This window comes from Caretta caretta, chromosome 3 (genome assembly GCF_965140235.1).
Source record: "Caretta caretta isolate rCarCar2 chromosome 3, rCarCar1.hap1, whole genome shotgun sequence".
Lineage (NCBI taxonomy): Eukaryota > Metazoa > Chordata > Testudines > Cheloniidae > Caretta > Caretta caretta.
The window spans coordinates 11,398,783-11,423,591 of record NC_134208.1 but is presented as its reverse complement, the minus strand read 5'-3'; the positions used below and the strand labels follow the sequence as shown (position 1 = coordinate 11,423,591).

The following is a 24,809-nucleotide window of genomic DNA, read 5'->3' as shown; positions in this document are numbered from 1 at the left end:
TAGTAACAATGCTGTTGACCAGATTTTAAAACTGTATTCTAATGACTTAGTGCAAGATGACCGGATGGTGATGAAAGCGCCAAATGTATAAATTGCTATAAAATTCCCTGTGGGATTAATTTGGCTGAAGAACAAACCTACCGAATACCAGCATCATGGGGGATCCTGACAAACTCTTTCAATACCTATTTTCCCCCAATTAGAAAATTTCATCCTGCAACTTGACTGTCGAGTGGAGGGAACAACATTTAGTAGAAGAACACATGAAAGCCCAAACGCATCCCGTAGTTCTTCTGGATGGGTCAGTCCACCCAAAAGATTTCCCTCATATCTCAAACCTGTTCGTGGGGTGGTCCTATGGTGTTACCGGAAGGTTTGGATCTAATTATATCAAGCCAATTATATTACCTAAAAATAAAGCTTTTAATTTTAAACCGTAATTTAGAATTTATTTGAATCCGTAACAAAGATTATGATCCGCCCACTAGGAATTTCCAAGATATTACCAGGGTGCTTGTCTCTGATATACAGAGGGCTCCCCAGAGCACGTTAGCCTTGCTGTTCCTTGAAAGGCCATGGATACAGCCCTGTGATCAAGAATAGGCACACAAGCAGTAATTCTTCGAAAACAGAAATAATATTTATTAAGGGATGAGTGGGATGAGTTTTTAAAGGGGGTCACATGCCACCTCTTACTTCATGTTACATGTCACTCTTTGCCCCAGGACTTGCCCTAATTGGTCAAAATCCTCTTGGGGCAGGGCTATGGGTCACCCAACAGGCCAAAGATAGGCACAGAATTGAGGTCTCCTATGTCCCAGTCCTCTGCTCTAGCCTGGCTGCACAGTCTTCCCTGTTCATACATTAACCCCTTTTCTCACACAATGCCTTTTCCCAATAAAGACAAGTCCCTCTAGGGCTGATCCCTGAAACGTTCACCGTAAGGGCTGTGAGGAAGACATGGGCGCAGGGCAGGAGAAAAGAGCACCTAGAGAAGGAGCTGGTTTGTGGAGAAAAGCTGGGGGTAACTTCAGGGGCACCATTTCAGATCTTGGTGTGCTGAACATTAATCATGATTCCTGGGGCTACTTAGGTACCTGAAAACTCTAGATTTTGCATATAAGGTGGTGGGTCAACTCAAATAGTTTGAAAACTGCTGAGGGTGCAGGCAGGGGGTATCTAGCGGCTGTGTGCAGGCATGGAGGTACTCAGGTGCTAGGAGGGGGTGAACTTGAGAGGCCAGGCAGGAGGTAGCTAGGGGCTGTGTTCCTGGAGGGAGGTAGCTCAGGGTGCAGGCAGGGGGTAACTAGGGCCTGTATACAGGCAGAGGCATAGTTTTCAGGGTGCGGGTAGGGGATAGCTATGGACTGTGTGCAGAGAGGGCGTAGTTCCAGAGGCAGGGAGGGATATAGCTCTGGGTGCAGTGAGGGGGTAGCTAGGGAATGTTTGCTGGGAGGGTGTAGCTTAGGGTGCAGGCAGGGGATACGTAGGGGGGGAGAGGGGTGTAGCTCAGGGTGCAGGGAGGGGCTGTGTCCAAGAGGGTGCTGCTGCTGAGGGGCCAGCCATATGCTCAGTCCCTAGTTGGCACAGTGGGGGAAGCTCTGCGGGTCAGTGGCTAGGGTGAGGGGCATGCGCTGGCCACCCACTTCCGCAATGGGCGGGCGGAAGGGAACACCCCAACATCAGCCCCCACCCCGTTCTACACGGCATATCAGCAGGCGAGGAGCGATGCCAGTGGTGGCCCCATGGTGGGGGGCAGGGAAGCATGGCTCCAAACAACAGCGGGGCAGGGCAGCGGGGCTGGGGGCAGGAAGGGCAGCATCTTCCCTTCCGCTGCACACTTCACCCAAATCTGGTACGAAGCTGGGAGCGGGGGAGGCCTTCCCTAAATGGTGCCCCCGGGGTAACAACACTTTGTTGCTGCACAGAAATGGCAAAGCAGCTGGGAGCTCCATTGTTTCTCCCTCTCCATGGGAGGACCCCATGTGGCTGCCTCAGTTAAACCCTCACTTGAAAGTTTAGTCAGGTTTCTAATCCTGGGTCTTTGGGGTTTGCGCTGCCGTTCTGGCTCCCGCAGGGGAGCCTGCTGCACAGGGCACGGTCTGGAAGCTCAGACACAAGAGAAGGGGACCTGGTGATCAGGACCGGCTCTAGGCACCGGCAAAGCAAGCACGTGCTTGGGGCGACACGTTTCCAGGGGCAGCCTTCCGGCCACCCTTTTTTTTGGGGGGGTGGGAGGACAGTTGCGCTCTGGGAGCAAGACGGGGCAAGGGCGGGGCCTTAGACGGGGCAAGGGCGCCGTGCCCCCGGCCGCAGCGGGAAGGTAAAGCCCCGGCCCCGGGATGCTGAAGTGCCAGGGCCCAATCACTCCCTGGGGAGGAGAGGGCGAATCCTGCCAGGGAGCGGGGGCTGCGCTGCCTTGTGCCACCCCTTATCTCGGAGCGTCTCTGTGCGGCCGGGGGGGGGACGGGACGACACACGCCCCTGCAGGCGCTGGGAGACGGTGACATCACTCCCTCCGCTTCCCGCGCCGTCTGTGAGCCCCAGCCCCACCTGAGCTTGGGGCGGCAAAAAACCTAGAGCCGGCCCTGCTCATGATGGGGAGGTTTGGGAGGCGAGAGGAGCAGAGGGAGGGTCGACATGCCGTGGAGCACTGCTGTGGGCGTTGCACACTGTACAGCCAAGCTGGGACGGAACCCAGCTCCTCGGACAACCCCACCAACCAAACGGCTTTGTCAAAGGACCAAGGGAAGGGAAAAGATTTATCCAGGGGAGGTCCCTGAAATGGATAAATATGTATGTCGCCTGGTCTAGGAACACCCCTGGGTGGACTTAACATATGGCAGGGACCATTTATTTTATTTATATTTCATTAAAATAAAAGAGGGAAGGGATATTTGTGGGAAAGACATACCAAAACAGCCCCCGTGTGCCAAACAAAACGCTCACAGGCCTGTTTGCAATGCATCACAGCAACTAGCTACTTTTATTAAAGAGAGAAGAACAAGCTCTTAGGGGTGACACAAGGGCTCCCTTGTGGGTTTTTTCCAGCTTGTGAGATTCTTTGCAGCCCAGATGAAAAGCATCCAAGGATTTTAGAAGCAAGGCGCCGCCTGCCAGATTCTCAGCGATCCTGCATTGACAATTTCTGCTGCCATCGCTCACTCACTGCAAAAAGGGAAGAAACTCTCACATTCTATGTTTATAACCATTAAAACAAGGACAATATAACATTCCATTTCAAATGCAAGGTAGAGCAGGAATTTCCCCATCATTGAATAGTGTGTGTATATGAAACACTAACAGACCTTGGTCGCTGTCTGGCAGGACTGAACCTGGGGTCTCTGGAGCTTAGTGCATGAGCCTCTTACCGCATGAGCTAAAAGCCAAGTGCCCCTTAGCTAAGGCTGCGGAGCAGACTCAATCTATCTATTATATCTAAACGTGTACTGGCTGTCCACTTGGCTTCTGAAGTCAATATGCCGGACTTCTGAATATGGATCTCCCTTCCCTTTGCCCCAACTCTCCAGTAAAGGAGGCAGATTCTCATTTTCTTACAAAAGTCCTTCCTATTAACAGTCTACACAGTTAAAGTGACAACCACAAACAATTAAGTCGCTGGGTGATGAAAATAAGAACCCCGGCAAAATAAATATAAAAACGGCTGGAAATATCCTGTACAATATCATCGAAATGTTCATCAAACTTCTTAAAAAAGTTGAAATTTGAAATTCCATTGAGGGAAATTAATCAAAATTGTGAATTTTAAAAATATCGATGATCTCTATGATAGATAGAAAAATAAAACCAAAATCATGTAAGACATAGAACACCGCGACTCATGTCCATGTTCAGTTTTCCTCTCAAACATACTATTGTCCATAGCTAAAACTAAAAGCATAAATATTTAATTAGAGGATAAATAAGTTATTCTTAAAGAATGCATGGACTATTCTGTCTGCCAGCTCATGTAAGCCTGAAGCCTGACCCTGTTCGCATGGCAGTTCCCTACCTGATGATGATCTCTGTAGGTGCTCAGTGAAGCAGCCAGGTGAGTAGCAGCGCAGGTGCTACCATGGAGCTCCTATCTTCACATCTCCTACCCCAAACGGCCTCTCTGGTACTTTATGCACACTTCAGACAGCACTGGGTTGATGGGAGCATTCTCCCATTGATGCACCTCCGGGGGAGGGGCCGTGCCTACACAGATGGGAGAACCCCTCCCCTCGCTGCAGGTAACGTCTCCACTGCAGTGCTTTGGCTCAGCTGCAGCGGTGTTGCTGGGTCACTGTAGCAGTTTAGATGTAGAGAACAAGCCCATGCTGCCTGGGAAAGCCTCTCACCCCTCCCCACTTTCTCTCTGAGTCCTGTCCCTGCTGCGACACTAATGTGAGCATGCTGGACACCTTGTACAGGTTATGGGGAGATCCAGCAGGTAACAAGAAGAACACGAATAGAATTGGCTACAGAGAAGCAATGAGACCAAGTTAACTTAACTGGAAGAAACATGATGTTTAAACCAGTAAAAGGAAATTCGGAGCAACGCGAGCACTGAAGTCACCAAGGTTTGTAATTGCTCTAGAATTCTAAAAGGAGAAATGCAAAGGCTCCAAGTATGTGCTGAGCTACCTTAAAGACTGAACGTAGCATCAGTCCTTAAAGTGCACTAGTGCTTATTGAATTGTATTGCAGAGTGAGCACATCTGATAATATACGTGTGTGACCCACTGGTCAGTGTGTGTTACAGATTCCCCTAGGTGGAGGCTGTGAGTCTGTTACAGGCTCCATCTAGAGACTGGCTCTTTTGTTCAAGCTGAAGATACTTGCGCCTTTAGCTCCGGAGGTCTCTGGTTCAAACCACAGAGTCCTGGTCCCAGAAGGCATGGCAGCCTTCACACGTGTGCTCAAAATCGCCTCTGTCCCACAAAAACACACAGGGGCAACATTATGCTCAACATGGCTCCTCATGTTTGCAGCATCTGGACTCAGATGTTCTTTAACACAGCTCCAAGAATACCGCAAAGCACCTGGTTATCTGAAATCCTCACATGTTCATCACTGTGTTCATTTCCAGTTTTTCACACTGTGTCATTCTGGAGGGACTCTGCAGGGAGGTCCATGCCACAAATTGAGTTTAATTGTTCTTCCATTTTTGAGTGGAATGATTTGAAAATACCTTTTTTTCTATGGGAAAATCATGGTTATATCCATACTGTGTGAGTGCAGCTTACCTTCTCATCATCAGACTTGGCCAGTGCCTCCATTTTTCCTTTTGGGTCAGTGGTTTAGTTCCCCTGATGAACCAAAACCTCCCCCATCTGGGGCAAAATAACATTAAAAAGAAAAACACAAATACTCTCTGGGATAGAGATGCTTCCTCAGGGGCTGAGTAACCATTTCTTCCCCTCAGATGCTTTCACGTAGGGCTCCCAAATTCTCCTCTGCTCAGTTATTCTCTAAGCTCCTCTCAGTTTGTTTTTACAGGCTTCATTTTAAAGCCGTTTCTTTTTGTCAGATCAGCCTCCCTGCTCTCTTTCTGTTCCTCACACATTCTTGTCAACTGCTGGAAATGGCCCACCTTGATTATCACTACAAAAGGTTTTTTTTCTCTCCTGCTGGTAATTTTTTCTCTCCAGCTCACCTTACCTGATCACTCTTGTTACAGTGTGTATGGTAACACCCATTGTTCATGTACTCTGTGTATATAAAATCTTCCCACTGTATTTTCCACTGCATGCATCCGATGAAGTGAGCTGTAGCTCACGAAAGTTTATGCTCAAATAAATTTGTTAGTCTTTAAGGTGCCACTTTTTCTTCTTGCCAGAGAGACTCATAACTGGTCCTACCAACTCCCTTCAGTCTGAGGAGTGCAGGCCTTTCAAATTCAGAAATGATATCCAGAAAGGAGACCTTTCCAGAAAAGGACAAGTATGTGAGAAGAAGGGGTTATAATGGAATCAGATTGGCAGCTGTCATTATGGTGAGTGCTCCCAGGAAAATACCATTCTTGACTGTGTCCTTGGGTAGATATTGAAAATAGGATCCTTCCGTCAGTGACTGGAAGAGTGACATAACATTTTTGAAAGGCTTAAAAGTCTAAGCGTCAGTCAGAAACCGTGTTGCTAGTTATTCTAATTTTTCTGTGATAGATTTGATCATTTTATACTGGGATACGACCCCCCCCCCAAACATAGCTCCACACTTGTACACGTTTCTTTTTTGTAAATTAAGCATTAATGTTCGAAAGAGCAGCCATTTTGATCTCATAGGTGCTGCACAATGATACATCCCCCATACTCTCTCCTGGGAAATATACTTTAGTCCTTCCCCATTGTCTTCCGTATTCTTAAATGAAACACCAATGTAGACGTTCACCACAGACTGGCCACAGACCCTGTCTGTGTGATGCCATGTTGGCAAGCCAGAGGGGCTTCAAAACAGGTTGGGGAGAGAAACTGCAATACAGGAGCAATACCTGGCTCATAGAATTGCCCCTATTCTGCCCTCCTTGCAAGCACTATCCTGGGGAGGTGCTGGGTGTTACTGGGTCTCACAGGGGCAAGCTCTGTAGCACTGAGCACGATGGAGACTCTGGGCTGCTCTGGGTTGTGGACAGACCATAGGCAGCCTGAGTAAAGCAGCTATAAGATTCCTCTAACTCTAACATTTAAACCTCAGATAGTCCAGTATCCGGACAGCACAAAAGATTTCTTTGTCCCATGTCCCAGGGTTGTGCCGTGTGCTCTGAGCCTGCAAGGTCATTAAACAGCAGCTATAGAAAGGAGAGACACACATATTCTGTTTAGACAGTAATGTCTCCCTTGTGGCATCCTGAACTTACCGCTCTCCTTTTACAGCAATTCTGCCCAGAACCGCAGCTTCCAATCAGTTTGTATTTGCCATAACATATACGGCGGCAGGAGCCTCGAGCACGTTTACAAAGAGCGGGGCTATTGATAAACTGAGTGAATCCTGCACAGAGAAGAAGAGTCTTGATTTTCATTCACACATAAGTGTAAACAGGAGCTGTGACTGCAGCATGACAGGCATTTCCCATTAGCTGAATTTCCAGTTCACTGAGACAAGGCCACGTCAGCCCAGAGATCTTCCTGTGCCCCCTTGCACGCAATCTTTGATAAGATATAAATGTCTGTAGTTCTGTGCCCGTTCAAAGGCTGCCACTAAGAATTGAGCAGAGTGAATTAATTCAGCAGATCTGCTGGCCTTCTGGCTGCAGGCTTTAGAACTGTAGCACAGAGCATGGGAGTCCTTCACAGCCCCACAGCTGTACAGGATGGAAAGCAGGTAGCTGCCTGCATCACCAACTTCTAATAGTGGGGCAGTGGTTTTGCTGCAATGGTTTGGACTCTTTCTGATTCCAAACACTGATGTACTAAGCAGTATCTACATACTGATTGGCTGAGCAGGGTTGAACCAGCTCAGCACTGGATTGGGTGGCTGGAACTTTTAGAAAGAGAAGGGTTTAAACCAGTCCCTTGCAGTCTGAATGCCTGATTGTCTGTGAGACTCAGCACAGATATTCTTGTGAAGATTCAGCACTTGGGAATACTTACTCAATGACCAATTGCCAAGTTAGACATTCCAGACAGGCTGGTCCTTATGAGAATGTGGTCCATATGTCTTTTAGAATATTAATATTAGACTATTTTAAACTAGATTTTAGCTGTGCTTTCCTTAAAGTATCCACCGTGACATTCCCCAGGGTACAATCTGGACCACCGAGCAGCCGTATTCCCTCAGTTCTCCAACCTGTGATGCCTCCTACACTGTTCTGCTGTGACAGCAACCACTTCTGGTCCTGCTCATGCACAGCCCCTAGCATGTAAAGTCACTCCCATCAGAATTATAGGAAAACTTCCAGCAAGACTCTCCTGAATTATCGTGCAGAGCGACACCAGCAAACTCCCAGTCCCAGCCTCGTCCCCCAGAAATATGCATCTCGTACTGTTCAGTACCATCCTGGACAACACAAGCTCCTAGAAAGTCTGTCATTTCATCAAAGGCAAAGGATATGCACAGAGCCTGTTATCTCAAGTGAAGGTTGCCAAACACTTCAATCCAAAGATTTGAATCCCCTTGACCAAAGGGTATTTTCATTGAGTTAGGCCAGAGGACGAGGACACAAGCTGAACATTTCCAGTCTTTTTAATCTCTACTCATATGGAAGCTGTTCCATACCCCAAATCATTTTAGTTGCTGTTCTCTGTAACTTTTCCAATACTAATTTATCTTGTTTGAGTTGGGGTGACCAGATCTGCCACAGTATTCAAGATCTGGGAATACCATGGATTTATATAGAGGCATCATGATATTTTCTGTCTTATTATTTACCCCTTTCCTCATGGTTCCTAGCATTCCGTTAACTTTTTTGAGTGCCGCTGTGCGCTGAGCAGATGTTTTCCAAGAACTATCCACAATGACTCCAAGAACTCTTTCTTGAGTGGTAACAGCTAATTTAGACCCATCTTTTTATATGTATAGTTGGGATTATGTTTTCCAAAGTGCATTATTTTGCATTTATCAACATTGAATTTCATCTGCCATTTTGTTGCCCAGTCACCCTGTTTTTTGAGATTTCTTTGTAACTCTTCGCACTCTGCTTTGGACTTCACTATCTTTGAGTAATTTTGTATCATCTACAAAATTTGCACCCTCACTCTTTACCCCTTTTTCCTGATCACTTATGAATATTTTGAACAGTACTGGTCCCATTACAGACCCCTGGGGGACACCACTACTTACCTGTTTCCATTCTGAAAACTGACCATTTATTCCTCCCTTTGTTCCCTATCTTTTAGCTGGTTACTGATCCGTGAGAGGATGTTCCCTCTTATCCCATGAATGCTTATTTTGCTTCAAAGCCTTTGGTGAGAGACCTTGTCAAAGTCTTTCTGAAAGTCTAATTACACTATATCCACTGGATCACCCTTGTCCACATGTTTGTTAAACCCCTCAAAGAATTCTAGGAGATCGGTGAGGCATGATTTCCCGTTGCAAAACCATGTTGACTCCTCCTCATACTGAAGTACTTTTGTGATCATCTAGTCTGAAGGGACTTCCCCAAAATATTTCTTAGTGGGTATCTTTTAGAACCCCCCCCCCCAAATATTTCTTGATTTAAAAACTGTCAGGGATGAAGAATATATTGGTAAATTGTTCCAATGGTTAATTACTTTCACTGTTAACAATTTATATCTCGTTTCCGGTCTGAATTTGTAATCAAGTCACCCCTTAACCTTCTCTTTGTTAAGCTAAAGAAATTGAATTTTCTGAGTCTATCACTATAAGGCACGTTTTCTAATCCTTTAATCATTCCTGTGGTTCTTCTCCGAACCCTCTCCAGCTGATCAACGTTCTTCCTGAAGTGTGGACACCAGATCTGGACACAGTATTCAAGAAATGATCACATCTGGAGGTGTGAAATACAGAGGTAAAATAATCTCTCTACTCTTACTCAGGATTTCCCTCTTTCTGCATACGAGTTATGTATTAACCCTTTTAGCAATTTTCCGCTGATTATCCATCCACAACCCCCAAAACTTTTTTCAGAGTCACTGCTTTCCAAGATGGAGTCCCTCATCCTATAACTGTGGCCATCCTTCTTTGTTCCTAGATCCATACATTTAGATTTAGCTGTATGATTGTTAACTTGTTCCCCGCTTACCAAGTGATCCAAATCCCTCTGTATGAGTGACCTGTCCTTTAATTCTTCTCAACTGCTAACTTTATAAGTGTTTTTTATGGGGTTTTTTTTCAGGTCCTTTATAAAAAGATTGACTCATGTGGGGGCAAGAACCAATCCTTGTAGGACTCCACTAGGTAGAATGTTGGTGATAGTATGACAGGTCATAGTTCAGCCAAATCTGACCGGATCTTAATAGGAACATTAAAGGCACCTTTTTCACTCCAGGACTATTCTCCTGTTAAATGTCAAGCATCTGCTGAAAACCATACAACTCTTTCAAAAAAAAAAAAGCTGGAAAAATTATGATAAAAATGTTTAGAAATCTTAGTACAGACTCACAAATGTCCTTCTATATTCTCCCTTCATCTCATTAAGATCTTACCTGGAGAGCTTTGCAGCACCAGGAAAAAGACAGCAAAGAGGAGGTAGACAATCTTCATGGCTAAAGTTTGCCTGGGAACTCAATGTTGCTGGAGAGAAAAGACTGCAAAATAGACAGGAGATGGAGAGTCTCTATTTATGGGCTACCAGGGATTGTGAAATGCTGATCTTTTGAAATCTTTTTTGAAGCATATCACATTTACGAAGTTTGTGCTGCAATCTGTTTATAATTATCATCATAATTATAATTTGAGCATCATAAACATTCCCATAGAATTTCAGGGAAACACTGTAGCCAAGTTTCTGCCTTGAGGAAGTTACAATATGAATCTTCACAACTAGCAAACATCTGCTGCCTGATCAAAATCTCTCTGAAAAAATGGAAAGCCTCCCATTAAATTGAAATGAGAGTCCTTTTGCAGAGAAGAATTTCAGAATACAGCTGTATCTTGGAAGCACTGGCAGCAGGGCATGTGCATTTGTATATTTGTTTTGTACAATATTTAATCAATATTTTACTTGTATTTAAGGAAATTTCCTAATTTCATGCATCAAAACCCATTCCAAAAAGGTTAAAAATCCTTTTAAAGAGAGATTTATGATAAATAAACTGAATTACATTATAAATACTGTGTGCCAGGAATCCATGGGTTTTTTTCTGTATATCTAAATTGCAGAATTTTACAGTTAGTGATGGGAGAAAACCATGAGTTTTCCCTTTCTTTTCCCCTCATAACAATAACTATCTAAAGTAGAGACATAAAATGTTGATGCATCAAACATGGGGAAACCAGTGGCATTTGCAGGTGCCAAGCACCTCTCAGGATTTGTCTCATTCTTTCAGGACAGAGAGAAGAAGTGACTGGGCTTAAACTGCAGCCAGGGAAATGTAAGAACATTTCTAAGGGTTCTATAGAGCTGTACAACACCTCCAAGTTCCCTGGGGGATTCAATCTAACCAGGATTCAGAGCCTACAAAATACAACCCCCTGCAAAGCTTCACAGACCCCTTCTGATTCACCTTCTTCCTCTTTCCCCCAATTTCCCCCCATTTGGAAGCACCTAATAGAAAAGTTGAGGGGAGTGAATGAGGAATGAGAATCCATGGGGAGGAGGACATCCACAGGGCAATGAGGAGCTGTGACAGGGCAGTGAGGTGTCCCTCTCATCTCCCAATCAGTGCCCTCTATTTCAACTGGCTCTGTGTTGTTGGAAGGTGCTGGTCTTCTCACCTGCCACTTTCTCCACAGAGAAAGGTCAAGGGGCACTGGATGTTTCTCTGCCAAGGGGGGACACAAGGAGTGGGCATGTCACCCTGACTGCCACCTCACACTTATTAATTTCCCTGCAATGTTCTTGCCCTATGCACAGAGAAGTTAGATAAAAACAGGTAGAGCCACAATTGATAATTGCTTTATTTTCTCCTCTGTGATTTATAAATATACTGTGGTTAAGGGTACAAACTCTATGCTACAATTAGAGTTTTATAGATGGTATTTGATTCTGTTGATCTAGACAATCTTTGGGCAAAATTAAGAAGGATGGGTATTGATCTAAGACTTCTGAGCATTTTGGAGGCTCTCCACCAGAGCGATGTGGGTCGGGTAAAGGCAAGGGAGAATGTTTTCCCAGTGGCCTGGGGAGAACACCAGGGATGCCTTCTAGCACCTCTTGTTATTAATGTATATATTCATGATGCGGTGGATGTTTAAAGGAAAATAAATTTTCTCCACCACACCTTAAAGGTAGCCTTATCTCGGTGATACTATATGCTGATGGCATGGTTGTTTTATTGCAAACTCCAAGAGGCCTCTTCTGAAATGACTTTTTCCTCTTATTTTAACTCTCAAGACCTGGTTCTCATTTATAATGAGACCAAGTCATGATTTCTGGAAAGAACCCCCCGCAAGTTGAGTGGAAGAGAGAAGGCCACCCTGTAGAACAAATCTCTGCTTTGACTTATTTAGGGATAAAGTTTCATGATTCAGGCAGCTGGTCCCCTTATCGTAAAGACTTAAAACAAAAGGCCCTTAGCTCTGCTCCAGGGGTGCTGTGTTTTACCTGCTCAGATGGTGGGAGCAGAGTGGCCCCAGTGCTAAGAGTTTTTAATATTAAAATAATATTGCAGATGTTCTCTGAGTACGTCTACACCGTAAAAAAAAGGAAAACTGCAGCTGGCCCAGGCCAGCTGACTCAGGCTCGCGGGGTTTGGCTGAGATGGTTTCATTGCTGTGTAGACGCCTGGCCGCAGGCTGCAGCCCAAGCTTTGGGACCGTCCCACCTCACAGAGTCCTGGAGCCCAGGCTGCAGCCACAGCCCAGACATCTACACAGCAGCGAAACCACCCCACAGCCTGAAGCCTGAGGCCTGAGGCCCGCCACGGGGGTCTTGTCGCTGTGCAGACATTCCCTGTGAGGTCAAATTTGGATTAGGGGTCAAATTTCAGCCTAAGAGATCAGCTGTGCTGCTATAGCTCTTGAAGTGTAGACATACTCTAAGTATGGCAGCGCCTAGCTCTTAAAAACTCCCAGATCTGCTTCACTGGGTGAAAAACTAACCGTTATTAGGGGTACAATTGTTCTCCCTCATTGATTCTACTTGGGCCCCCAGTGAGCACTGACTCTGTTACAGAAGCCTTCGAAATTTCCTTCAGTTTCCCTGGCTACAGCTATAGCCCAGCCACTTCTCGTTCTCTTTATCAGTGATTACTCACCTAGTATACCACGACATTTGTTTGTAATAAGGGAGCTGATACACTCTGTTGATATGTTGTGAAACCAATGAAAGGTGAACACCTGTAAAGTGAAGCCCACTGAAATCTCATCAGTGCTATTTGGCCATTTCGCCTGATGATTCATTGGACTGGCATTTCTGAAGAGATCTCATAACATTGGTAGCCATCCTTCTTAGTAGCAGATGAAGAGTAGAGAATAACCAGGTAAAGGTACAGAGAAGAGAGCTGTTTTCTTTTACTGTGCCATTAATGTAATCAGTATTATTAGTGGGAAACTGAGCAACCTGAGTGAAATGAGTTTATGTTGCAGCATGATGAGCTATGATCTATACATATATATACGTACATATGTATATATATATATACACGTTTTCCCTTTAAAATTCACCAATCCCACCAGACCCCACTCGACGTATACCCCATCAATGATGATGCCTTGTTTACAATTACAGTTAGCCAGCTTTTAATCCATTCAGTGCACGCCATGTTAGTTTTATATCATTCAATTTTTTTTAAATCCAAATGTCATGTGGTACCAAGTTAAATATCTTACAGAACACTAAGTATATTGTATCAACAACATTATCTTCATGACCCAAACTTGTATTCTCATAAAAAATATATTTAGTTTGACAGGATCTCTTTTCCATAAACCCAAGCTGATTGGCATTAATTCTGTTCCCTGCCTTCAATTCTGTATTAATCCTGTCTGTATCAACTACTCCATTATCTTTCCTGCGGTTGATGTCAGACTGACAAGCCTATAATAACCCAGGGCTTCCAGTTCACCCTTTTTAAGTACTGGCACAACAATAGCTTTCTACCAGCCTTCTGCAACTTCCCCCGTGTTCAAGACTTATTGAAAACCAACTTTAATGGTCCAGCCAGCTTCTCAGCCAACTCCTTTAAAACACACAACTTTCTCCAAAATGCTCTCAGTACTCTTTCTAGTGAGACCACCTGGGTAATGAAACTTTCTCAAACTTCAGGGCTCTGTTGTAGAAACCTCCAGATAGACTTTAATTTTCTATATTGTTTCTAAAATGGACATTATGCTGCCACATCAAGTCCCAGCTTCATCTTGTCTATCTGCTCTGGACTTCTAGGTATAAAGCAAATAATAAAGAAGAAATTGATAAAAGATGAAGTTACTTCACAAGTGAGTGAGAGTTTGTGGTTAGATCTGCTAGCGACTGTTGCTGTCACTCAGTCTAACTCCACTGTGAGCCACAGATGCAGCCTCTGTTATTAGATGTGTTTTAAGGGCTTAGCCCTAAGTTCTGCAAAGGATTCTTGCTCATTCCTGGACATTTATGACACTATTAAAAATAATAGTAACTTGGGACCAAACTCTATGTGTGTGTATGTGTGTATTACTTGTGCACCTTTTTCATACAGTATTGATTAATATTCTTAGTGTATTTTTTTTTTTAATTTTTCCTATTTTTATGCATCCATCCCATTACAGAGAGGTTTCAATCTGGAAAAAGATTCTCATGGGCAAACTAGGGAAATGTGGTCTAGATGAAATTACAATACGGTGGGGGCACAGGTGGTTGAAAGACCATACTCAAAGAATACATTTGCTGTCAAACTGGGAGGGCATATTAGTTGGGTCCTCAGGGGTGAGTCCTGGACGAGGTACTATTCAATAATTCCTTTAATGACCTGTATAATTGAGCGGAGAGTATGCTTATATAATTTGCAGATGACACCTAGCTGAAAGGGTTAGCAAGTTCTTTGGAGGATAGGATTTGAATATAAATGGACCTTGCTAAAACAAAGAATTGCTCTTAATAAAATATAATGGAATTCAATAAAGACTAGTGCAAAGTACTTCACTTAGGAAGGCAAAATTAAATGCACAATTGTAAAATGGGGAATAACTGGCTTGGTGGTTGTAGTACTGAGAAGGATCTAGGGGCTATAGTGGATTAAAAATTGAATATGAGTCAACAATGTGATGCAGTTGTAAAAAAGGTTAATATAACTCTGTGGTGTATTAACACAAGTATCGTACATAAGACATGGGAGGTAATTGTCCTGCTCTGCCAAGCACTAATGAGGCCACAGCTGGAGTGCTGTGTTCAATTCTGGGTGCCACACTTAAGGAAAGATGTGGCCAAATTGGAGAGAGTCCACAGGAGAGCAACAAACATGATCTAATGTTCAGAAAACCTGACCTGGGAGGAAAGGTGAAGATACCTGGGCATATTTAGTCTTTTGGAAAGAAGACTACGGGGGTGGGACCTAGTAATATGTAAAGGGCTGTGATAAAGAGGATGGTGATCAACTGTTTTCTAGGTCCACTGAAATCAGGACAAGAAGTAATGGGCTTAATTTCAGCAAGGGGGATTTAGGTTAGATATTAGGAAAACTTTCTTACTAAATTAAACTCTGGAATAGGCTCCCAAGGAAGGTTGTGGAACCTCATTAGAGGTTTTTAAGACCAGGTGGGGCGAACACCTCTCAGATATGATCCAGGATTTCTTGTCCCTGCCACAGTGCAGGGGGCTGGACTTGATCACCCTTTGAGGTTCCTGTCAGCCTTACATTTCTACAGTTCTAAAAGACTTTACATAAAGAATTTCTCCTGACTTCAAAATTGACCTTTATGGAGCAGATCAAAGGGCTGACAGAAAAACTGCCACATGGAGAGGGGGACACAGAGTCATATCAAGTCGGTCAAGGAACACAACACGGGGAGGAAAACGAGAAGTGGCCTGCAGAAATAAGTTGCTGACCTGACCTAAACAAATAAATGTCCGTTATATGTCCCAAGACATTTTGCACAAACCACTGTGGCCTAACGTGTCCTATGCAAACTGGGATGGCACAAGATGTTTTGCACAAAGATGCTGGAATTTCCCAGAGACAAAGTTGCAACAATTCCAACGTTCAAATTGAGGTTGGACATTTCAAATCTTCACTAGAACCATGGGTCATTTTCTGATTGAGGTCCCTTTCAGCCTTACATTTCCATGATTCTAAAAGACTTTAAATAAAGAATCCCTCCTGATTTCAAAATTGACCTCTCTATGGTAGAAACTGACACATGGGGAAGGACACAGAGTCTTATCAAGTTGGCCAAGGAACACAACACAGGGAGAGCAATGAGAAGTGGCCTGCAGAAATAAGTTGCTGACCAGAGCTAAACCAATACATGTTTGTTATATGTCCCAAGAAGTTTTGCACAAACCCCTGTGTCCTAATGTGTCCTATGCAAACTGGGATGCCACAAGATGTTTGGCACAAAGATGATGGAATTTTCCCGAGACAAAGTTGCAACAAGTTCAGATTGAAGTTGCACATTTCAAATCTTCACTAGAATCATGGGTCACTTTCTGATTGGCGACCCGCAGTTTTACCAAGTAGAAACCAAGCCTTCAGAATCTGTATAAAACAGGCTGCTTTGGTCAAAGTGTCAGTCGCTGAAGCAAAAATATCTGGCTGAGAGAGACAGCAAGTTGGGCTGTTATCATCTGGCTACTGAGATCCCCCCCCCCCGGCCCCCTCAGTCTGTCAATTGCTAAAGTGACATCATAAAGTGAGATAATCCCACTAATAACTTTTCCTTTAAAGTACTATCTAGGGAGATGCCTGTGAGATCCAGAAAGAGAAGAACACAGCTGTCATAACCCCTTAAATCAATGAACTAACTGAATGATCTTTCTAACTATCTTCAGAAACCACTCAAGGCTCCAGTGAAGCTATGCTGGAGAACACGCCTTCCTGCCAATTTTAATGGATAAGTAGCAGTAATTCATGTGATTTATTTATCCAAATGAAAACGTGGTAATTTTAAAACTACCTGAGTTAAAATCAATTTACTGGATAATTCCAGTAATCCAAATTCCCTTTATCCAGACACACTAGTTATCCACATGAACAGTGTGTGTCCTCTGTAGGCTGTTAGTTAATCACCTGCTAATTAACTAACATTATGGCTGCAGGAACTTCGATTTGGGAGGATTTCTGGAATTAGGGATGAGGACAGCAAGAAAAGGGGTGGGGAAATGAGGGAGAAGCTAGGAGAGGAGAGAAAAGATGGGACATGGAAGAGAGCGAATAGGTAAGAAAAAAAGAAGGGGTTAAGATGAAGACTGAAAGGAGAAGTGTTGGCACTTCCATCCAGGACACTCTTAGAGGTGATATTTGTACAACATTGTGCTTCTCTCCAGATACAAAGCAGCAATATTTATTGAACACTTCTGCCCTTTCTGTATCATTATTATTATTTTACCATCTCCATGGAGTAATGGGCCTGTATCAGTGTTAGAATATCTTTTGTTCCTGAAATACTTATATAAAATCTCCTTGTTCTCCTTGGCCCTGCCACCATGGAGTCTTCCCTGATCTCTTGAGCTTCACTTATAGTCCTGCATTTTATTACTTCTGGATGTTAGAAGTGATAAGGAGACAGCATTTTGGTTAAAAGCTGTGCAGAAAAGACAGCTGCAGAGACGTTGTCTACTAGCCCGTGAAAACACAGAGACTTGGGCTAAATGGTGGAACCTCAGAATATGATGTTGTGCAGAGAGGTGGGAGTGACGGTGACTGCAGAGACACTGATGAGCAGAGGTGGAGGCATCATTCAACCACCCTTTCTCCTCAGGGGCAGAAGACAAACCCACCCAAACACACAGCTAGACTCTGGGGACATTGCTGATCTGAGACAACAAACTGTGAGTAGGGGACAGTGGAAGGAAAAAGGGATTGGAATGTTAAAGAGACATTCGTTCCATGGGTTTCACACAGCAAGGTGGGAAACTGAGAAAATGGACACTGCTCAAGATACTGTAGGGTGAGTGTTTTACTGATTAGTTGTGTACTTTCAAATCCTTGTTGCAGTGTCTTCCTAAATCAATGCTGTGTTTTCTTCTTTAATAAAAGTTTTCTTTTGTTATAGACACTCAGTTCTTGCGAGAGGGGAAGTATTGCCTCTTAGTGGCACCCAGGAGTAGTGTTTATTTTCCTTAGATTAGCGGGTGGGGTCTCAAGCCGGTTCTCTTTTGTGTTGTTAAGAGGAAGCCCTTGATATTGAACCCAGCCTTTGTTGCTACCTACACCACATGGCAGAAGGGTTACATGGCCAAAATTGATCACTTTGACAAAGTAGGGCTGTCTGCTGATTACATAGGCAGAATATATGTGTCTATTGAAATACAGTCTTCTCCTGAGATCTTTCCCCCCATTGGTTTGGAGAGAACTAGCCGTGCCAGGCAGGCCAGACTTTCTTTCTTTCTATTTTTTTTTGATCGAATTATATACTTAGTTGCTGAGCTGCACGTGATAAATATGATGTGTTTGAATTTCTCCAGAGAATTTAGTCCAGTCAAAGGGACATTGTCCAGTGACTTCAACGGGCTTTGAACTAGTCTGTAGGTATTTACTAGGTATTTCCAGAGTGTAACTTGTGTAAAACAGACATTTGTCAGATGTCATTATTAGTAAGAAAACATGGAATTTACTATTAATAATGATGTCATACGTATCCATGAATAGGCCAGAATACTTGGCATAATTTAGACCTAAACCTTTAAAACACGTCGAATTACAGAGGCTCCTTCTGATTTTCACAGAAGAGTTAGACTAAGAAACAGGAACAGTTGCTAGCTAATCTGACCACACACTCTTGTTAAAATGGGAAATGGCTTCCTCCTTTATCTTTTTTTCCTCCAGATTGTATACTTTATGCCAAGAAATCCATAATAGAGACACAGTAGATCCAGGTCTTACTTGTTATGGCAATATCATGTACAAATGGTTTAATGGGAAAAGAGAGAAGTAAATGTTGTCAGTAAAAGTTTAAGAATCTATATAGACATTTGAAAGCTCTAATGAGGATTCTGTAACCAGGGTGTGCATAGACTCATAGACTTTAAGGTCAGAAGAGCCCATTATGATTATCTAGTCTGACCTCCTGCACAACACAGGCCACAGAATCTCACCCACCCACTTCTGTAACAAACTCCTAACCTATGTCTGAGCTACTGAAGTCCTCAAATCATGGTTTAAAGACTTCAAGGTGCAGAGAATCCTCCAGCAAGTGACCCGTGCCACACGCTGCAACGGAAGGCAAAAAAAACCCCAGGGCCTCTGCCAATCTTCCCTGGAGGAAAATTCCTTCCCGACCCCAAATATGGCAATCAGCTAAGCCCTGAGCATGTGGGCAAGACTCACCAGCCAGACACCCATAAAATAATTCTCTGTAGTAACTCAGATCCCACCCCATCTAATATCCCATCACAGGCCATTAGGCATATTTACTGCTAATAGTCAAAGATCAATTCATTGCCAGTATTGACTATTTGAGGAAGTTTTATTACCAAGGAGATCTGACCTCAAAGAGTATTGCAAATATGTCCTACGATGTTATCTATTTTAAATACAATTGTGATAATGTAATATATATTTATGTCTAACTGATTGTTCATAAAGGGAAAAAGGACTTTGTTTTATATTGTAGAAGGTGATACATTCAGTTGATATCATGAGAAGTGAAATTCTCTAAAAATGAATCCAACAAATGTTATAAAGTCTAAACAACCAAAAGGCCTGATCAGCTGCTTGTTGGCAATTGCACAGAAACAGCTTAATTTATGAGTTGAACCGACCATAAGGAGGGTGTGAATGAACTCTCCCTTGGCATGTAGTGATGAACTCGGGGAAAAGATCTCAGTGGAAGACTGTAATTGCATCGACACACCGATTTTATAAGGACAGTCCTGCTATTTGGGGCTTTTTCTTATACAGGCGCCTATTACCCCCTACCTCATCCCGATTTTTCACACTTGCTTTCTGGTCACCCTGTTCAGCAGTGAAGACAAAACGTCGGTTACCTGATTTCCAGCTGACACACCCACAGCCTCAAAACCCACCTGACTCCTCCCTCCTCACATGGACGAGACGAGCCCCAGACTCCCACCTCCTCAACTATCAAGCCCTCCCTGCATCTTAAGACAGGACTCAAGCAGGTCCCACTGCCCAGCCTGTCCTATCCCCAACCTCCATTTCCTCCAAATGCCAATTTGCCCTGTTCAGTGTGGGGGTTGAGAAGTTCTGTACATCTGGGGAAGGGAGAGATTACGGTCTCCTCATTAAGGGAAGTGTGGGGCAGGTGGAATCTATCTACATTTCTAATGTGCCCTTTACTTACCCCCTGACTGTGAGTGCTGTGTGCTAACCATTGGACCAAGGTGACCAAAGACAGTTGTTTCTCCATATGGAATATTAGCTGGGGAGTAGGAACCAGCACAATCATGGAAAGAGGCAGGCTCTACTTAGTTAAGTCTGTGATGAGACATTCTGTTTACAGCCTCCATTTCTAAATTTTGTCTGTGTGATCCAGTGACAGAGGTTTATTTCTGACCACAATTGGTTTGACATTATCAAGGATTCAAGAGCAAATACCGCAATATACAGGAAAGACAGAAGTATGGTAAGAGACCACCCTAGCTTAACCAGGAGATCTCCAATGACTTGAAATTCAAAACAGACTCACACCAAAAGTGAAACCAGGTCAAATGACAAAGGAAGAATATATAGATTTAAATCCTCTGATGTTGCTCAAGAAAGGAGCTAACTAATATTTTGGGTTTGGTCCCCAATTGTGGTGTCAAAAAATGACCTTCTCAGCAAACATTATGTGGTGGGGGCGGGAGTTCAAATTCTTTTGCCTATACACAGACATTGTAGAACAATTGTTTATGGGGGACTTTTCCTTACCCCTGTTTGTTTGCGTCCCCATTCAAGGAACAAACAACAAGTTTGTCACAATCGCGTATGATAAAGCTCGTTATGTCCCTGTCAGTAAACCCCACATTGACACCATCAGCACTGAAATACAGACAGACCAGAAGAGACACGTCTCATTTCACTTTGAGAAGGTGGCCATCAAGTTGCACCTGCGCTCCCGGAGACAGCAGGGCTTTGAAAAAGCAAAACACGATGGTAATCCTAAACTATTAGGGAGATTCCTCAACTACAGAAACTATTACAATGAGAGGCTGGATGTGCCCTTTCTGGATATCACAGAGCCCCTGTGAGGCACTTTCCACACGTTAAAAGAGAGATATTTTAGTCACCCTGGCTTTAGTTCACTGCGGGTCTGAAGACTGTACCAAAATCAAACTAGACTTGTTCTAAATAGCCCCTACAGAGACCAGCATCAAGAAAAGCATCTACAGCCATTATGAATGCTGCTCCCCTTGATTTTCATATAGCAGGGAATGGCGTAGATTATATGCATTTAAACAACATGCGACTGTACCTTTGTTCGGATATTGTAAAAGAAGATGGAACCACTCTCAACGGGGGGGACTCTGGCCTCTGGTTGAATTACCCTGTGGCCTCTCTTTGCAGTCAGCTGGATGTCAAGTTGGGAGACCACCTCATAAGCCAAAGCAATAACTAGTACCCTTACAGGGTCTTTATAAAATCAGTGCTAAATTACAATGATGACACACTTACCACACTGTTTTCTGCTGGCCTGTTATACAAAGATATTCCTGGACAAGGTGAAGCAGTGGAGCTGGATGGTGAGAATCAAGTGTTTACGAGACAGGCAAACCTGACTACCCAGAACAGGAAGATACAGCTGCTGGGTCGTCTACATAGCAACCTGTTTTTTTCAAGAAAAAACTTCTGTTGAACAGTATTGTGATAAATGAAGTGTGTGTGTGTTGCGGGGGGGAGGGAGTAGCTCCCTTTTATGGACACCCAGACAGCCAGTTCGCTGTAAAATCCCTCTTGGTAGCTGTTCTCTGCTTGCTTTACCTGTAAAGGATTTAAAAAGTCCCCCAGTTAAAGAAAAGAGCCAATGGCAAGGCTGGAACTTTTTAAAATTGGGAAGGAAGCTTTCCCTTGGTGTCTGTGGTTGTTACACTCTGAAAATACCTGGGTCCAAGGGGTTTTTTTTTGCATTTGGGTGGTGGCAGCATTTACCAGGACTGGCCTTACCATGAGGCAAACTGAGGCAGCTGCCTCAGGTGCCAGACTGTCGGGGGGGTGGGGCACCACTAGGACCCAGAGTGTAGAAGATTGTGTCTGCTGCTGGTGTATCTGTATTCTCTCTGCTCTAGATGCACAGAGATGGTGGAGTGTTGTGCTGGAGGAAGGAGGGCACAAGAGACATAACAGGTGGGCAGGAGAAAAGGTGAGAGGGAATAACAGAAAGCAGCAGGAGCTGCAGGGAGAGAGAGGAGGAGGAGCTTCTTATGTACCTCTTTAGCACCCCCAGGAGCCTGGACTGGTTGACACCAGCTTCTCAGGGAGCTTCCTGTTTCCTACTGGTTCCCTGAACCTACTTGAGGAGAACAGGCAGTCAACTGAAGTAGTAGGAGCCAGTTAGTCCCTTAAGACGCTGATATCTTCCCTCCCTCGGGCCTGCTACCAGCCTTATTTGTCCCCTTCAATTGAGTGTTGAGAGCCACTATAGCTGGCACAGAACAGCAGTCATGAGTGAAAGAAGAAAACATCCCTCTGGGGCAGCATTCAGAAAAAGAAAGAAAGCAAAGGAAGCTTTTCTATCTAAGCTGGAAGGAGCTCTCCTGAGATACACAGACACAAATGTTCACGGTGAGCCTTCCGGCCGCAGTGAGGATGTGAGTGGCGAGGAGATGCCTGATCTTCCAGTTAGTCAGAGTGCAGGTGACCTGGCAGCTATTGCAGCATCCATATCTGCATCGCAAATGGATGTAACCATGCACATTCCTGAAGAAAAGTTTAGATCAGAGAAAAGCATGGTGGAGGCACAAGAAACAGCTGCTGCTGAGTTTAGTTTTTTAAGTCTAGATGATCCAGGACTGTGGAACCACTTGAGCAATAGCCTGAGGGACTTCCTTGTACTGCATGGGCCACAGCAAGTGGCAAACTTCATGTACCTCAAAGACAATGAAAATAGAAGTTTCCATCCAACACATTACTGGCATGAAATCCCCAGTGGTGACAAAGTGGAGAGGCCATGGCTTATGTTCTCAAAAACCCAGAATGCTGCATACTGTTTTTGTTGCAAACTCTGCCAGTCTAATGTTCCAGCCACATTGGATTCTACAGGAACAAAAGACTGGAAAAACCTGGCTAGAAATCTGGCATGCCATGAGAAGGCAGCAAATCACCAGAGAGCATTCCATAGGCGGAAAAAGCTTGAGATGAGACTAAGGTTAAAGGCCACCATAGACGATCAGCATCAAGAGAAGATTTCATCAGAGTCTCTTTACTGGAAAAATGTTCTGAAAAGGCTCATTGCCATTGTGAGAATGCTTGCTATCCAAAACCTAGCACTGCGTGGCACTTCAGATCAGCTGTATGTGCCAAACAATGGAAACTTCTTTCAAATTGTGGAGCTGATGGCTGAGTTTGATGCTGTACTCCAGGAGCAACTAAGAAGAGTCACCACCCAAGAAATGTACACACACCACTGTTAGAGAGCTTATTCCTTCACTCTCCCACTTACCTGGTCCTTCTCCCATGAACAGAGAGCAACAATACCCGAAGTCCGAAGGTGCAAACTATTCGATGTTTATTGGGGTGAACTTCCAGCAAGCTTAAATCCAAGTTCCTTTTTCCTTATTTTAGAATCCCAACTTACTTCCTGTTTGCCCCTAATTTATATAGTAATATTCTTAGCTATACCTTACCCAATCATTCTCCTGAAATTTACCTAACCAATCCTAACATTATGTAACATGATTAGCTAACCAATTATATCCCTCCACCTTAGTTAGTTTACACCCAGCAAAATTTCCCAGCTGTGTCTATTGATAAGTGAGTTCTTACCTGACAGAAAACTATCAACCTAAATTTCCTTTTACATCTTCTAGGCACTTCCCTTTCTCTGGAGGTGATAGATCGGATTACCTTCCTAACAGCCCCAGATTGACTAGTTTGGAATGTGAGGATGTGACCGGTCACTTCCCAGCTTATGGCTGCCTCTGCTGCTTAGCCAAAGGCCTTGCCCTAAGAACAGGGCCTCAGACTGTCACAGCGAGAGAAGGCCCTTACACAGATTCTTTCTTGTATACCTCTATTACTAGCTAAATGATAAACATATACCTACATTCTTAGAGTATAGGCCTTTACAGGCAGGCCTGAATATCTATATCCTAACAACCACTACCTTGGAAAAACAATTCAAAATGAGAACATACAATTACTGGCAACAAAAGTCAAACAGAAGATTGTGGCAGATCTGAGGTCAGCAAGATATTCCTCTGTTATTCTGGACTGCACACCTGACATCAGCCATATGGAACAAATTACTTTAATGGTGCGTTTTGTAACAACAACAGAACCTAGTGAAAATGTCCCTGCAATGGTGACTGTCAGAGAGCATTTTCTAGAATTTATTGACATTAATGCTACTACAGGAGCTGGTATGACAAATGTGCTTCTTAAAAAGCTGGAAGATATGGGAATTGTGATAGCTGACATGAGAGGTCAGGGCTACAATAATGATGCCAACATGAGAGGAAAGAACAGAGGAGTGCAGACATGGATCCGAGAGTTAAACCCTCGAGCTTTTTTTGTCCCATGCAGTTCTCATTCATTGAACTTGGTGGTCAGTGATGCAGCATCAGCTTCCAGTGAGACTGCTGAATTTTTTAATGTAATTCAAAGCATCTATGTATTTTTCTATGCATCAACTCATCGATGGCAAATTTTGAAGCAACATCTGGGAACATCCTCTCTGACACTGAAACCATTGAGTGCCACATGATGGGAAAGTCGAGTGGAGGCGATAAAGCCTATCAAACACCAAATTGGGAAGATAGATGATGCCATAGTTGCCATTATGGAGGATAATGCTATGAGAGGAACTGTTTGTGGGAGAACAGTGGCAGAGGGAAATGGAATCACCAGAAACATACATAACTTCAAATTTCTCTGTGGCTTAGTGTTGTGGCATGACATACTGTTTGAAATAAAATTTGTAAGCAAGAGACTCCAAGGTGTTGACCTTGATATATCTGGAGCAATGGAAGAACT

At 43.9% G+C, this 24,809-nt stretch overlaps 1 long non-coding RNA gene across 1 annotated transcript; it reads right to left on the bottom strand.

Moving 5' to 3' along the window:
• Positions 1-2,956: 2,956 nt before the first annotated feature.
• On the bottom strand, positions 2,957-21,390 carry LOC125634691 (uncharacterized). Its single transcript, XR_007356010.2, has 4 exons — positions 21,294-21,390; positions 10,089-10,190; positions 6,842-6,972; positions 2,957-3,168 (listed from the first exon to the last, which is right to left on the bottom strand). It is a non-coding gene; the product is annotated as an uncharacterized LOC125634691 (long non-coding RNA).
• Between the last annotated feature and the right edge of the window lie 3,419 nt (positions 21,391-24,809).